Source organism: Calliopsis andreniformis, unplaced genomic scaffold (genome assembly GCF_051401765.1).
Source record: "Calliopsis andreniformis isolate RMS-2024a unplaced genomic scaffold, iyCalAndr_principal scaffold0022, whole genome shotgun sequence".
In the NCBI taxonomy this organism is placed as follows: Eukaryota; Metazoa; Arthropoda; class Insecta; order Hymenoptera; family Andrenidae; genus Calliopsis; species Calliopsis andreniformis.
In genome coordinates, this window is record NW_027480432.1 from 11,195,222 (window position 1) to 11,212,244 (window position 17,023).

General features: G+C 29.8%; 1 protein-coding gene across 1 annotated transcript in view; it reads right to left on the minus strand.

Moving 5' to 3' along the window:
- LOC143187390 (lachesin) overlaps positions 1 to 17,023 on the minus strand; it is a 184,277-nt gene that overhangs the window by 65,461 nt on the left and 101,793 nt on the right. The window lies entirely within an intron of this gene.

Below are 17,023 nucleotides of genomic sequence, written 5' to 3' on the forward strand. Positions count from 1 at the left end.
TTGTCCGTTTTTCCTTGTATATCTACATTTTTAATATTATACATATCCTTCAAATAATCAAGACATATTGAAAATGGAATATCCTTTCAAACCCTTTATAATAATAAAGGGTTAAATAAATTCTAATAATAATTAGAATATATAGAGTCACAATTTATTAAGGAGGGCGAATAAAACAGATACTAGGACTAAAATAATTGAAAATATCCTAGAAACACAGATTCCAGTTCTGCAAATGACACTCAAGTAACAAATTTCTGTTTTACAAAGATAACCTTCAAATTAATTGATTTTTCTATGTATGTATAACTTAACTTATTATAACTTGCCAATCTTTATGGTAACGAACATTTTCCAGTGTTATTCTGTGTATTATGTTATTGCTTGTTCCTTAAATAGTCAGAAGAGTTACAGCAAATATAAATATAGCTGAGTGCTATCACCGCTGCAATGAGTGTGGCTTTTATGACCCTTAGAACATGCGAGTATTTCACAGCTGTAAGATCACTCACGATATAACTGAATAAGAACTCAATGGAATCTTTAAATAAGTTAAAGTAAAGTTTTTCTTGTTTAAAGTATATAGTAGCTACGAGAAGAGCTAGTTATGAACACCCAAGCCCGCGATTTCACCTCGCCATTTACGCACTCCTCAAGAAATTGATATTTTTAGGAATTTTAATTGGTTGCTATATTCAGAGTGGGAAAAATAATATATCGCCTTGCTCCACTTACATGAATGCTTAAGAATCTATAAAATATGTGTACTCTATGTAGTACAGCTATGTATTATTCCCGAAATTACTATACTACGTATTACAATTGGGGTTCTTGCTGACTTCATTGCCTAACAACTGAGACTAGAGACTAGATCTAGATCTTAGCTAAACGTCAAAATGAAGACTTCGTTCAAATTTTGAGCAAAAGTAATTTGGACTACAGAAAACCCTTGTGCAAATACGGAATTGATTTACTGCATAGTTATCAAGAAATTATTAATAAAAGTTGATGTATTTCAACACCGTAATATATGGCGGAAGTGAAAGAATGCTTTTCTGCTACTTTTTAAGTTTGAAACAAGAAAATTATATTTAAGAACTTTACCAAACTTGGCACAAAGTTATATTGAAATGTTATAAAGCAAATGTATTAATTTCAATAAAACTATCCTTATAATTTTTTCATAATTGTTAATCAAAGAAGAGATATATGTAAAAATTTGTCTATCAATTATAATGAAGCTAGTCAATTGTAGCTAAACAGTAGTTAGACAATTCTATTTTCGTATTGCAATCATTCGTATTAACTTAACTTCTTTCAATAAATTTAAATAATACTAAAAATTACTAGTAGAATTTACATAGTAGCATATCAGTTTATATTCATCGTTTAATAACGAACTCGCATTTAACTAGCATAGTTGACTAAGAACTACGTTAATCATTTTGATTACAATTTATGGTTTATTTTTTATTTTGTTCTAAAATATTATAGAATGATGGGCAAAAGAAAATTTAAAATGTGAATTAAATGAAGAGGCACACTAATTTTACAAAACGAAACTATTGAATATTTATGTTGTAAAATAAAATATCTGCTATAGCAGTTATTAATAATGATGTATACAAAAATCAATGTTAAACTTTTTTGTCCATCACTATATATTATTATTGTATCTCCTAGTTTTTTATGTTTAAACTTAGTTTTATGGTGATCGTAACGAGGAAGCACCTTTAAGCGGAAGGAAATTGAAGTAACCAAATATATTCCAAAAGTAATTGATGGACAGACAAATACAGATATGTACATCAATATATCATAGCCTGGTGACATTTTTATAATAACAATTTTCATGAATATTCGAAAAGCACAACTGAATAACTTTGTATCGTTTGAAATCCATGATAAAATTTATTTAGTCGAATTGCAGAATATAAATGCAGAATATCACTTAAGGATACGATATTTTGATATATTGATTATTTTATGCCATAGAAGTTTCGAATTTATTATGGTTTTCTGTTAAACAGGAAAAAATTCGATTAAAATGGAACTGAAAAACTGAAAATGAGAATATTATAGTATTGCAATAAACTGAGATACATAAAACGTTACGATGAACATGTAATCATGCACTTATGTGAATAAGTATGTTGTTAAAGTTGAAGAAAGATAATACCTACATCTATTGATAACAAAAGTAACATGGTCTAATAATGTTCGCTAGAACTGATATCTTTTATTTCAGTTCGAGTTTAATATCAATACTGCACTTCTTTTTCCCTTCTCCTTTCTTTTGTTTTATCATGGAACAAGCACTCGAGACACTCATGAAACGGGTAAAAATTGTGGTTTGATGAAACACCAATAAACTTTTCCGTTTTTTTTTTGCCCCCTTTCCGATCACGAGAGCCATCAAGCTTTTTCAGTAGACTCTATCAAGTGTCTCTTAATACAGTCTCCACTAAATCATTTATTACAGCTGCGAGCGTAACAGAAACGTATAAAATCACGTAATTGGTGCTTTCTCGTCGGGGAACTATATCGCAATTAATTGAATGAATTGAAAAATAGTAGATAGTATTTATTTTATCATATTTCTCATTTATTCTTTTAGTAATAACATATTACTTTGTTTGTAAGAGTATCATAGAGAATTTATTTTATTTATAATAAATGAGCAATAATGGTTGGAAAAATTTCACTTGAATAGCATTCGATTAAAACACAATCTACAACCTGCGAAAATAAATAAATTTACAGCAAATAAATTTACTCAATGTAGGTACGTACAAATGAGTGTACGTAATGATGTGCTAAAATTAGGAAAATGCAACATTTTTAAAAACATTGTACTCGTTTATAACAGCAACGTGCTCTATAAGTTTAAAAAAGAAGCATATTAATGAAAACTTATATCTATGTATGATCAATTAATAATGTTGATATTTGTTACTCTGTGCGTTTATAAATACAAATTTATTAAGTACATATTTTTATACAAAAGAAGGAACAATAAATGAGTAAATAAATTAGTTAATCACAGTCCTGGGAATATTACAATTATGTATAACATTATTTGGGTACTTCTATGTAAATACAATAAATAATGAAATACAATTTTGATTCATATTTGAAATAAATGTTAATTTCAAGCATAGAGCTATATTCACCCATTAAATATGCATTAATACGTGCAGTAATATCTTTGATCATTGTGTTTAATTTGAATTAGTTCATTCATATTTCGTTTAACTTTCTGTTAGAATCTGTTACTAATTTATATTTAATAAATAATAGTTGTTATCATCGTATCACAAGTATTTTATTACAATGGTTGCAGTAACCATACTTTTACAATAGAGCAGCGATCGTAACTATTACTTACGCCATTAAACGTTTATTAATCATTAATTATTAATATCAGGAACCAATTTGTATCAGGTCGTAAAAAGTGTCATGTCGTTGAAGTCTGAATGGTTACTCGCTCCTTCTTTTTCCGTATTTTTTATCTATATTCATAGTTCTTGTATTCTAGTTATATTTGTTTTTATATTTTTGTGTTACGTTTGTGTTACGCTGTTTTATATTTATAGGCATTTGGGATTATATTTATAGTATAAACATAAATATATATTATGACTGTGTCTCTGCCCCACAAAAATGCCATCACATATATTTATTTATAGCTGGTGTCTTGAATATAGTATAATCATATTTCTCTAACAACTAGGTACTTTAGGAACAGGTGTTCGATAGCAGGTGTCATAAATTCTAAAGGGCGATTCTACACACTAAAATAAAACGAAAATAGAGACCGAGGAAAATCTGTTTAAATAAGTATTTAAATGTGTTTCGTTTCAGGGTACCTGATTGTTACGGAAACGTCTGAAAGATTCACGTCAAATGTGTCTGATTTATTCTACTGCCAACTTGCACTAGCCAAGTCAGCCACGAAGTCAGTAAAATAAGTCTCGAATTAGGTACATTTCGCGCAAACTTCAAGCGCCATTTTAACAATTAATAACTTTGAAACAAAGACTTGATCGGAATTTTGTCATTTTTTATTTTTATCTTACTTTGACATGTAGAATCACCTCTTAAAATTTCTTACACCTGTTGTCGTACGCCCTGTACACTACTCTGTTTATTCTTTCTTTTTCTCATATGTACAATCCATTAAATAACAGCAAAAAAATGAAAAAATAAGTTTGGGTAACAGTAACAAGATTTACTTGAACAAAAAAAGAACAATAAGGAGTCATTAGTAATAATACAAAGGTTTTGAGGATATTAGTGATTCACATTTACTTTGATTAACTTTTAGTTTCAATCATTGTTTTTGTACTTTGATTCATTTTCGTCTTTTTGATCACATAAATCTGTTGCATTACACATTAACTATTATGGTACATGATTAATTAGAACACTAGTAATGAAAAATATATTTGAATCATAAGAATAGATACATGCAATACTTTACATGTTATCACTCTAAAATTTGTAATGCTTTTATCTTGTGATTAAAATCAAACCAAACAAAAAAAAACAACAAAAAACATTTTGTCCTAGAAATTTGTTATACCTACATATTATACAGAGTGATGCATGCACATAGGATAAATTGTATTTTTAAGACCATTAAAAATGGAAGAAATTAACATAAAAAAATTAGATGTTATTCCAGAATTAAGTTTTTATATTTTAATACATAAGCGGATCTAAAAAGTACAATCGCACTTAGTTCCTAATGGAACCCTCTATACATCTACTTCTGGTTATAGTAATCGATACAATTTTCCCCTGTCTACCAAAGAAGTATTAAAATATTTCTATCTGCAAACTATTAATTTAAAAATTATTACTAGACTCCAGATCTTCATGCATTTCAATATGCAAAAACATACAGAATCCAGCTAATGCACAAAATTCTACATAAGTAGCTTTGTAATAACAATTTAAAATTTCCTAAACATTTCAATGTACCAGTAGGTGTCATTGAATATTTGCTCTTACTTCTTTTTTACTATGAAACAAAAGTAAAACTTCAACTTTATGACATCGATTACAAAATCTCTGCCCGTAGTAGAGAGTAGTAGGTACTAGAAAATGAACAGAGGAGAAAGAGCGTGTATTAAAAAAAAGTTCGGCATAAGCACACAGACAAAATATTCATATATATATATAATACTTCATAGACGTTTATATAGTTGCGCATCAAATGTTTCACGACCATGAAATAAAAAGCAAAAGCGTGTACCGCGAAAATACACGTCGTAAAATTCGCATTAAAAAAGGTGGAATTCATGCGCACGGAAGATGTGACAGTGAAATATCCTGTTGCGCGTTTCATAAGAAAGCCTTACACTGAAGAGATTCGATAAAATTTTGGAAAAGGAAGGATCTGCGAAGTGGCTCCCGTCATTTTTATTGTTCGATACATCCCACCCGACGGAAAATATGTTAATGCATTCTTATAGACTATATTATATGCACCTATTTGCATAAAACCTACACGAATTACTGCAGACATTTCCATAAGTTAAATATTGATTATAAGCAATTTTTGGTATGGTAATGAATGCATAAAATTGGTACTGGATGAAGGGGATGATAACGAATTTTACAACGGAATTTAATTTATACGCCATGCTTCAGAAATAGATGGTCAAATTTTGGTATCGTATTGTACTATTCCTCAAGATGGAAAAGAATCATAAATATAGTATCTGGAAACTCTTCCTTGTCAAGATATAAACGCTTTTTGTTTGTGAGAGAATATTTTGGAATATTTATTCTGCAATAATACACGCTTACCATCTACTTTTCAGAGACTGTCAAAGAACTTGAAGAAGTTCTAGTGTATTTCGAATTCCGTCACATGTAGCATCTCGAAAAGGAAGAGTTCCTGAACCTGTATTGATATGACCTTCTTTCATCCTTAGGGAGAGTAGAATATGATACCAAAGTTTGTCCTCCTATTTCTGAAGCACCCTGTACATTGGAATTTGATGGTGAAGAAATATAAATTGAATCAATATGTACACAGGGTGTTAAAAAAAAGGGTTCAAGACTTTAAGGACTTACAGTATTCAACGAGAGGAATAAAAAATGTCTGATCAACATAGGTTCAAACGTTAATCCTTGTGACGCAAAATTGACTTTTCTTATTTACGTATATTTAATACCGTGAATGAGTTTCTCCACGACGCACTGAATGTAAATAGAGGAATTGATTTAGAAGTACCTTTCAGATTGGCAAAATAAGATTATTAAACTAGTATCAACAAAGATTACTTTATAGCTGCAAACGTAGGACTTTTCAGTTTTCATTTAGTATTGAGAGAAGTTGTGAACATACCAGTGAGTCTAGTAGATAAGAGCTTTGCATTGTAACAAAAGGAAGTCACATCGAACATTTACTATAACAAAAGAAGATTTGCACTAAACTTACATTTATTTATAAACTAATTCTTCTGGATGTTAGTCGAATAATCTTGCATTAATAATCTTGAACGTACTTCTGTATCAATTCCTCCATTTACGTTCAATGCGTTGCGAATAAACTCACTCACGTTATCGAATATTCTTAGATATTAAAAGTTGATTTTTCGCCGAAAGCATTGACTTTTGAACCTACGTTGATTGCACACTTTTTCCTCCTCTTGCTGAGTACTATAAATCCTTAAAGTTTTGAAACACCTTTCTTTAACACGCTGTATAGCTACATGCATATTCTACATAATGTGTGACTTCTTACATTTATCAAATTTACTTAATCGAGTTAAAAACAATTTTGAACTGCGGTAATTAATTTCGAATTCTCATAAAGTTTAATCACAAAGTTCCGTTAGTTGTGCGAGGGAATATCACGAAAGTGTCTTTTTAAGGTGCCGTAGCGGCCGAAGCGACGAGTGAAATTAAAGATATGGAGAAGTGGATGCCAGCACCTTAATCTTTCCTGCGGAAAAGTTGCCATCATCGCAAATCTTCTCTGCTACTTCGACTTGCCTCTATCTTTCCCTCAGAGTATGCAGGGACAAGCGTGTAAATCAGGAAACATTCGACTTTTTAAACAGATTACAGTCTCTCAAGAACTACGGAGAATATCATTCCACTTGTCTACAGTTGTTACCAAGGGATTGAAAAACTTTTTTCAGGATTTTCATAATTTTTATCTGAAATCAGTTGATATAATAATTTAACTAATACGTGAGCCTTCCAGAAACCCATGTTATTGAGTTCATTTTTATCACTTATGCAAGTAACATTTTGTTTAATTCTTTATACAGAAGATGATCTCCATTCCCAATTGTTCGATATTTATAAAGGAAGGGTGGTGATTTTATGAAGGGTGATAAAAAAAGTGGGTCTGAAACTTTAAGGGCTTATGGTGCTCATCGAGAGATTTTAAAGCAAAGATTATTCTTTATTTGTACATGCACACTCTAATTCTGCATATATGATCCTCTAGAAATATATGTTTGGATTTTCAATAACAATTGTATTTATTATGTAGTGGTACATTAAAAAGAGTGGTCCATCTCATCCGAAATTACCTTACTGAAATAAATTTCTGCAAATACCTACTTAAGAGAAACATCACTTTCGATTTATTAATGTTTAGATCAAAAGAGACGTTCAATAGAAAACATTTGTAACAAAAGTTGTACCAAGGGTAAAAAACAGTTATCTTTTATAAGATTCGCTCAAAAATTAGGGAATATGGGGAATACTAGTATAGTATTAACCAACGTCGAGTCATTTTGGACTCGATCATAATTTGACGCTGTACCAGCCCTAAACAGGCATTATAGTCATAATCCGAGTAACAACCACTGTTTATAACCTGAGAGTTAGCAGCAAACAGCGTCAAATAGAAGGAAATTGAAGCATCAAATAACAAAAGTTAAAGCGTTAAATAAAAGGAAAATGCTGCCAGTGTTGGTCAATTTTAGTTGCCATAAATTGGCAGAAGAAGAAATGGATAATGGCTATTTTAAAGTAATACTTTTACAGCCTCGTACTTCCTTCCTAATTCAGCAAGTGGATTAGAGCATAATTGTGAAATGTTAAAAAGTCTTCTGACATAAATTACACCAACGACGACTGTAGTACAGTGAAGGAACCTCCAGGTTTTAATTCATGAAACCTGGATTCATATTATAGCAGCCAATATATTTTAATCTTGGACTAAAATTCTTAATCGCGAGGTAAGACAGACGCTAGTTTCGTCAGAGATGGGGGCAGTCATATCAAAACATTTTTACTGAAGAAGTTACAATGGATCGATGAGTACGAAGTAGCTGAAAAAGTCGGAAAAATGTCACTTTCATTTATGAAAACACAATAATTATTCTAAAAACGTTAGTAACCTGATTGTAATAATGTTATAATGTCCCAAATCGTTAATATGTGTCTGAAATAATTGACAAGAATCTACGACACGTTTCATTTGGCAGTTTATCTTATTTGGCATGCTAATAGGTCCCATTTCCAAGAATTAGTGGAAATAGTAACCAAAAATTTATAATTTAATAATGCTTGTCTGGCATCTGAAATTCTTAACTGAATGAATTGTTAAATTGATTGTATTGACACTATAAATTGACCTACTTTGTTATCCGATCTCACTCCCAGGATTTTTTCATATGAGACACTTTGTGCAGATTCTCAAGTGATGGATTCTCAAATGATTCTCACTTAATGGTACTAAAGTTATTTATATTTTTCTGGAAAACTGTAATATTAAAATATAAAAGTAATACTTTGTAAAATAATCACTGAACAATACATATAACGCAATTTCAGCTTATAACGTTAGTATGAATGAACAATGTATCAATATACACTAACAATGTACACTATGCAATGTAACTATTTACTTTATAAAGCAAATGACTTGGTGTACTAAATTTATATAAATAAATTGTAAAGCATTTCAAAAGAAAAAGTTTACAGAGATATTCTAATAACACCAGAAAATATGTGACGAACAATTATTGCTATTATTGAAATAGGCATTCATTTATAGCACGTATTCAGAAGTACATGTTGAACACACTTTATAATCACGTAAGTGTCGAAATATTTTTCCGCTAAAATACTTCTGTACACCACTTTTTCTGTTCTAATCATAAGAAATATATCCTTGATTATTTAAAGTGTCATCTATAAAAAAGATTTAATAACTATGTCAACACAGGCACTATACGATACATACACATTAGTATACGATTTGTCGAAGACTAATTTCTCTAGTAATCTCTCAATCGAAGTTATTTCATTATTTGCATCTCTTTCCAAGCATTTCTGAATTTTTCATGATAAAGGTCATGTGAAGATCATAGTATCATAGGTTGTTAATTTGATAATAGAAATATGATAATAGAAACATATATTTCTACTTAAAAAACATTATTATTATTATTATATATTTCCACAATATTTGTCCCTTTAAACCAAATAACGTTTTCCTTTAATATTTTTTCCTGTCACCAACATCAAATAAGCTATTCAAAGGGATCGAGTTGGTTTGTCCACCCAGCACATGTACTCTCAATTATAGTGAATTTACAGTACCTACATATTTTAGAAAATATAGAGGAATATTTTACCGTATTATATTGTATATTTGTAACGAGTATTACATGAATGTTGACTTTTTTGTGAGCAACATTAAAGCTTTTAAAATTTAAAATATGTATGTATGTGACAGAGGTCGTGTTATTTGATTGTGTTTTGATTTTATTTATTATGTCCTTTGTGTATTGTTATTATTATATTTAGCTTTAGTCTCTTTATACAATTATATTATTATTGTTCTGTTTATTTAGTTATTAGTTTATTTCGTTTAGTTATACAGTTTCTCCTATTTTTTTCTTTTATTTTGTGTTATTTCATTTCATATTATTCAGTTTCGGCAAAATATACACATCTGGCGACTTGTCTGCATGAAATACTTTTTGGATAACTTCCTTCTCTGTAAATAAATATTTACCAAATGTAATTTTTGTTAACGAGCAAAATTGTGTGATCCTCTTTCTGCTTTTACGTGAAATGTGCTGTGTCCATTGATTAAATAAATAAATAATATATTTATTAATGATCTGTTGTACACAAAATACATGTAATGTTATTTCAGTAAACTAGTCCTAATTTCAGTTGAATCGGTGAACTTGAAGAATAGTACAAGCCCAAAAACCACACTTTGAGGTGTTTGACCCTAACATACAGTTGTATGCATTTTACTAATGCTAATTTGGAACCTGTACTACTTACCAACTCGTCAATTCAATTAGAAAGCTATTCAATTTGCTAAATTACCGAATCAATTTATTAAAGTGGTAGCCTGCCTTTAGGTGTAATACATATATTTAACATTTCGTACAATTCATAAAGTTTGAGATCAAAATAATTATGATTGATTCAATAAAATATATTTGTACAGTTCATGTTTAGTAGTGACAAACTGTACAAGCACATATTAGCAAATTCAATCGATCCATTTTCGTTCGGGCTTAATCTCAATCTTCCTCACAGAAACAAAAATATTTCAGAGCAGTAAGATATATTAGTATCACTATTACTCTTACATTCCATTTCATTATTTGAAGTACTCGCTATTCGACAACATACATGATCTCATTACTAGTTAAATAAGTAGGTACTATCGGGCTGAAGCCATTCTTTTATCGCAGCCTCATTATAATAATTACATTCTGTTATCCTATGTAGTGTGGAATATCAATATTCAGTTCCATTAAATTTTTAAATGAAGTGCTAGAAGTACTTAAAACTAACCGAGAATTTGTAAGTACTTTTCTATTGCATGCTTCTATTTTTTAATATCTGTAATTGCTAATTACATACAATGTAAGCCCTGTAAGATACTTTTTTGTCAATGTAGTTGCTTCTATTTATTTCTTTATAATTAGCGATAATAAAAGGCTATATAAATAGTTTTATTAGTGGAATTGAATCATCTATAAATATACAATGTTTAAACAAAAAAATGTATAAATAAAACTATTCATATAATGAAAGATTGAAATGACAAAACTTGGTCTTCTTCTTAAGAGACACTATTATACAAAATGTCCCAGTAAAAACTAGCACCTTAATAATCTTAGAAACTACGAGAGTAAAGTTTTCTGTTAATCTTACAGTTTCTAAGATATAATCAAGGCGCTGGTTTTTACTGGAATATTTAAAAAATATTTAAGCCATGCTTGGTTATTGACGTCGGAATTGAATTGTCTGTCTAATTTTTTGTGAACTGAGAATCATCAGTTTGGTAATAACAAACAAACCAATGTATTACTAGATATCGAAACTTTTGTTAATCAATATAGGATTCATTTGATCAGTTTTACCTAGTGGTTTTTACTTATTCACCACTATTTTCGGTATACCTCACTTCCATCTTCGCGAAGTATAAATTTTAGAGAAAATTCGCTTAGTCGCCCTGTGACTGAGGGCTTACTATCATGGTCCTCCATTGGAACTATTAAGAAGTATAAGACTCTTTAAAATTATATGCAATAAATCTTGGCTTCTTATAAGTGACAGCGCTACCCGACAAATTGTACACCCACCAGCGCCAATGGCAATTGAACAATGCCAAACCTGAAATGAACTAATTATAGAGATATTGCTAATAATGTGACTGTGTCATTTAAAAATGAAAGACTTCTTAACCCACGTTCTTTTATTTACTTAACAATTTCGTTATTTCTTATGGGATCAATAATTATCTAAGGAATAAACTAAGAGGTTACTATTAATAATAAGTTACTATTATTAGATAAATATGTATGTTACTATTCATTTATGTGGAATATGTAGATTTTATTCCATTGAAATTATTTAAGGAAAATGAAACGTAACTGAAGAGCATTTGGCGAAGAAAATGAAGAGCTTTGAAATACGAAAATTCTCGTAAAACAGAGGGTTATTCTCAGAAAATTTCTCAATTACGAAGATGGAATGTGTGATGAACTGAAATACAAAGACGTCAGGAGGACGGATGAGCGAGCGAAGCGAAAGTAGAGAAGTGACAAGCAGCCCGACGGGATTTTAAGCTTAAGACGTCGCGAGAGTTTAGCGAAACGTTTAAAGGAGCGACCTAACGAGAAGTCCCTTTGTCCCAAAGGATAACCTTCCTCTCCATTAACTGGTCCTCGTAATAGAGTCTGATGTATCGGAGAATCCCTTAAGAACAAATTAGCTGGATCCTATCTCATATTGAACTTATTACCACACTGAAACAGTTACACGTTAAATAATCTTGTTCGAGCTATGACGTTTAATGATTCCATCAATACACAACGTTCCCTTCCCTTCTATATTTGAAACATTCTTGTGGGACGTAACGTAAGTGCCAAAATTGATAATGTTAGTTTTTGTAAAAAAATACTCTGTGTGACACATAGGACATTTTCTTAAAGAGAAAACATTTTCTAATTTTGGAACTTAAGCTACTTTCCTCAGGAACGATGTATTTATAAGTAATATAGTTATGATAGAAATTAAAGAACATTGATTGAGGATATCTTCCTGTTAGGTAACAGCATAAAATTTATTTTGTGTTGCGATTTTACAATAGATTTGAATTTCTTTAACTAAATGTTATAGCTAGTGTTTAGTGTAACATAATAACGTATTATTTTATTTCTCCAAATTGATGAAAATAATCAGTTCTAGAATTTAACAAATCTATGAACATTGTTTTTTCAAATTCTACATTTTAATACAATTTACTGAAAAAAAATGTTTACATGTTTAAACAAATGATGGATATTAAACGCGAGATTATGTTATCAGGAGGAATATTGCAAAATTTTGTATTTTAACCCCTGTGAAGCTTTCATATGCTTATTTTCGATGTTGCTGTCCTCATTTATCTAAATTCTGCATATCGCTAGAGTCATACAAAACCCATTTATCTATTTTCTTTGCTTTTCTATTTAGATAAGGCGATGAAGAATGATAATGCAACCTTTCTCACTCTCTGATGTATGCGATTTTTTTATAAACTCTCCTAAGCCACTATTGTAACAATACTTTTCAACTTCGTCTTTCGTTCATTTTTTAATAAAAAATCTTACCTTCAATTTTAAAATCAATGATCAACTATGTTGACAATTAGATAAATTTTTATTTTTAATAAAATTTACAACATTTAGAAGCTTAAATTCATAATAAAGTGAATGGAATATAAGGATTATTTTTAGTGTCAAATAATAAAGTTCTAATAATCTTATCGATGTTGTCAATGAAGTAGATGACCCCAATTTCACGAGTGTTCTCAAATTCGCCACTTACCAGAAATTCATTAACTTATAAATAAAATCGCAAAATAACACTACCATAAAATTTGTAGAGAGAATAATCTTCGTTTTATAACGTTTCAACCTAAAATTACAGTAAGCTGGTGAATAATAAACTATTTTGTAAGACACTACGTGATCGTGTAAGGTATTCAAAATGGCTTACACAAAACTCTCTGTTTAGTAAAACTTGTCTTCCATTGCATGTTAATTTGATACTAGGACAGACAATTTGATCAGTTTAACTAGTAAATTGAAAAAAAATTCCCTTCGACCAAGTTAGCAACGCTTTTCTTTACGATATAGCGAAATGTGTATCCCAGCTGTGGCAATTTCGCCAACTGCAGTCTTTTACTATTTTGTTCTAAATTATAATTAAAGATCTCTTTTATAGATAATAATTTATTGTAGGCGTCACACAAGACTCTAAGCTTTATGAAACATTCAATAATTTCTCTACATGTGTATTTAGAAACATTATACAACGTTTTAAATATTAACATGGTGAAATTGAGGTCACCTACCTTATCCAACACATATACATGCATCAGAAAATGATTTCTTGATATGATTTATAAAAATTAACGATGGCCCAAAATTTATCACCTAATTTCTCCTTGGAAAAAGCTATGTGAAAAATATATTTTAATCAATAGCTATCTATACGTCTAGTTTATGGTCGATTTTAATTTTATTAGTATCATATTTTTTTAAGATTTCAAGATCGTCTTAATTTAATTTAAAGAAATATTGTATCATCTTGTGTATAATCTTATCATTAAAACAAATTCAAATTAAACAACTACAATTTTAATCTAATATTTCCAGGGAGATGGTCAAAATTAAGGAAGTTTATAATTCTTCTGATACCACAATTTTAATATATCATTATTCTCTAAATCCCAAGGTATAACAGTACAATTACTTGTAGCAAGTGTAATGGAAAAGTTATAACAAATGTAGATGAAGTTGACGGTGTGCTGAAAGCTGAAAGATGAACTGGTATTTGCCGATTTCAAATGACCATAACCTTAAAATGAGTGCATGAGATACAAAAATTGAAACTGTGCTTGTAAAGAAACAGATTGTATCATAGTATAGCATAATATAACATAATAGATTAGTACATAATACATCATAGCATACAATAGCATCGTATAAGAAATGTACATAAAAGAATATGTTTCTAATTATGTTATAATAATGCTACATGTATGCTTATCTAAGACAAGATGAAATGTGCTCAACACAAAGAATCATTGTTATATCTCATTTCCCTTTTCTTTGGATGACATTTCGTCGATAAAATATTAGTTAGGACAGTTGTTAGTAGGTAAGAGTATGGAAGTCTAATGTTGATTAAACTGGAAGTACCACAATACTGCTGTAACATGTGAGCAACACTCCATTAGATGTTGGCCTACTTTGCACCTATAGGTATACCTCATAAAAGTCCACTTTTGCTTGTGTCTAATAATACATAAATAAAATACCTCGCGGAATTCACGTGACGTGAATGCAACTCAGTTTTAAGTAAAATACTGTTCCCAGAGTCTGAGTTGATGTGCTGTTTGCAGTAATCTATTAGCAAAGAAGTTATTTTCAATGATACTCTGGAGTTAGTTTAATTTCATAGGATTCGGACAAACATGGAGTAATTACGAGAGAGTTGCAACACTGATGGTATTTAAGCAATGGTGGTAGGAAATTACTGCACCATTACTCGCATATGTTTAATTCTATTTGTTTCGTTACATTAGTTGAGCAAGAGCGAGTGTTTTTCGTAAGTTTCGAGGATTTTTCAGTTTTTCAAGGTAAATGCATCTCACGTTGCATTTCTACTAGAACTTTGGCGTAGATTTTAATATTTAAAATATATAAAAATGTCTGAAAAATAGCTATCTCATCTTCAAAAGAACTTTATGAAGTTAGCTCTCTTTCGTGTAATTATACAAGTAGAAAATAATCAGCGAAAATTTTGACATCTCCAGAAAAAATTATTTTACATGGAGAACAATACCAGAAGAATAATATAATAATTTTAAATTAAACATTTTTTGAAGTACGATACCACTCTCGGAAGTTAGGTGTCTCTCTTAAAATAGACAATTTGTAATTTCAATTGTTTACAAGCGATGTGTACTTAAACTAATTTATTTCAATACAATTAATGCATCATGACTTGTACTACTATTTCAATTTTGGGAAAAATTTTCTGTTATGAATTTCAGGCACACTGTCAATTTTTCAGAAACTGAAATGATGCAATTTCAATGCATTCAAATTGTGATCAAAGTACGTTTAAATTTTCACCTCACACTAAGTTTAGCAAGTGGTTTTCTCCTGTGAAATCAGACATCCTCTCCATAGTGAGATTAACAAGATCTGATGCGGGTAATGGCTTAACCCTTTGTGGCCCAGTGGTTTCAGACTGGAACCACATTTTCGTAGCTTGTTATCACATGTTGTAGAAAATACATTTAAGGAACTGAATTTGTACTCTATTTTTTTCTCCATTTTCATATTCTAGCCCACAAAAAATTAAATACTTAATGCCAGATGAAAGAAAAAAAATTGAGTCATCTTGTTACAATAAACATTTTCCATAAAGACACAGGAACACTTCATGCTGCATGCTTGTACGTATTGCTGATGACAATTTTATTGAAAAAATTTCATCTGAAGAAAAGGAAGATAAAATATAACAATCATTCTTCGCGTTCAATAGCAAGCTGTATCACAATTAGAAATATATTTCATAAAATATTTGTATTTAATATTTTACCTTAACTTGTTCTTAATTAACTTGTCCTAACTGTTAATCTTAATTAACAGCTTGGACAATATTTTTTAAACGATATATAAATATCAATTTTCCTTTAAAGAACAGCGTTTGAATTTTTGCATTTTTTGGGGAAATTTATTTTGGAACTATAATCATTTCGACGTGCGTTATGAAAAGTAGCACGTCTCATTTATTTTCTGAAAACTAGCATATTTCGACTATCCAAGAAAAAGAACATATTTCAGCTCTTTTTACGAATAGTACCATGTTTCAGATTTGTCCTAAGAAGTAATCTATTTCTCCATTTTATGATCACATTTGCACATTTGATAACACAGCGTACTTTTTTCGTATCATATTCTTCTCCTTTCGTTGTAGAGGAAAACGAAACATGATATTTTGAATCATATCGAAGATAAATTAAGAGTGGAAATAAAAAAGACTGTTAATGCTATTAAAAAAATTTTTTTAGATAAGAAACATGTTCATATGAAAGTCAATATCAGTAAATTGCCTTCCTCACTTTAATTTTGGCACTTACAGCCTTTTCTATTTCGACTATTCAAATGTGCTCTTTTTTGTGAAACAAATGAGATGTGCTACTTTCGTAACTCACACCATTTATAGTCAACAAGTACAGTTTTTCGGTGTACTTAAGGTTAAGTTCATCTAAATTTGTTACAACTTTTCCCTCACACTTGCCACAAAATAATTGTACTTTCATGATACTTTGTCATTTATAAAGTGATATATTACTAAATCTTTAGATGTCTAAAGAACCATACATTTCGTCATTTGTTACCATCTTGTGTTGTACATTTACGTACAAAATTACTTAAAACATTTAGAGTTTTGTTAATAGATGCAATAATAAAATTTATCTTCCATAGAAAAATGTTAGTTAAGT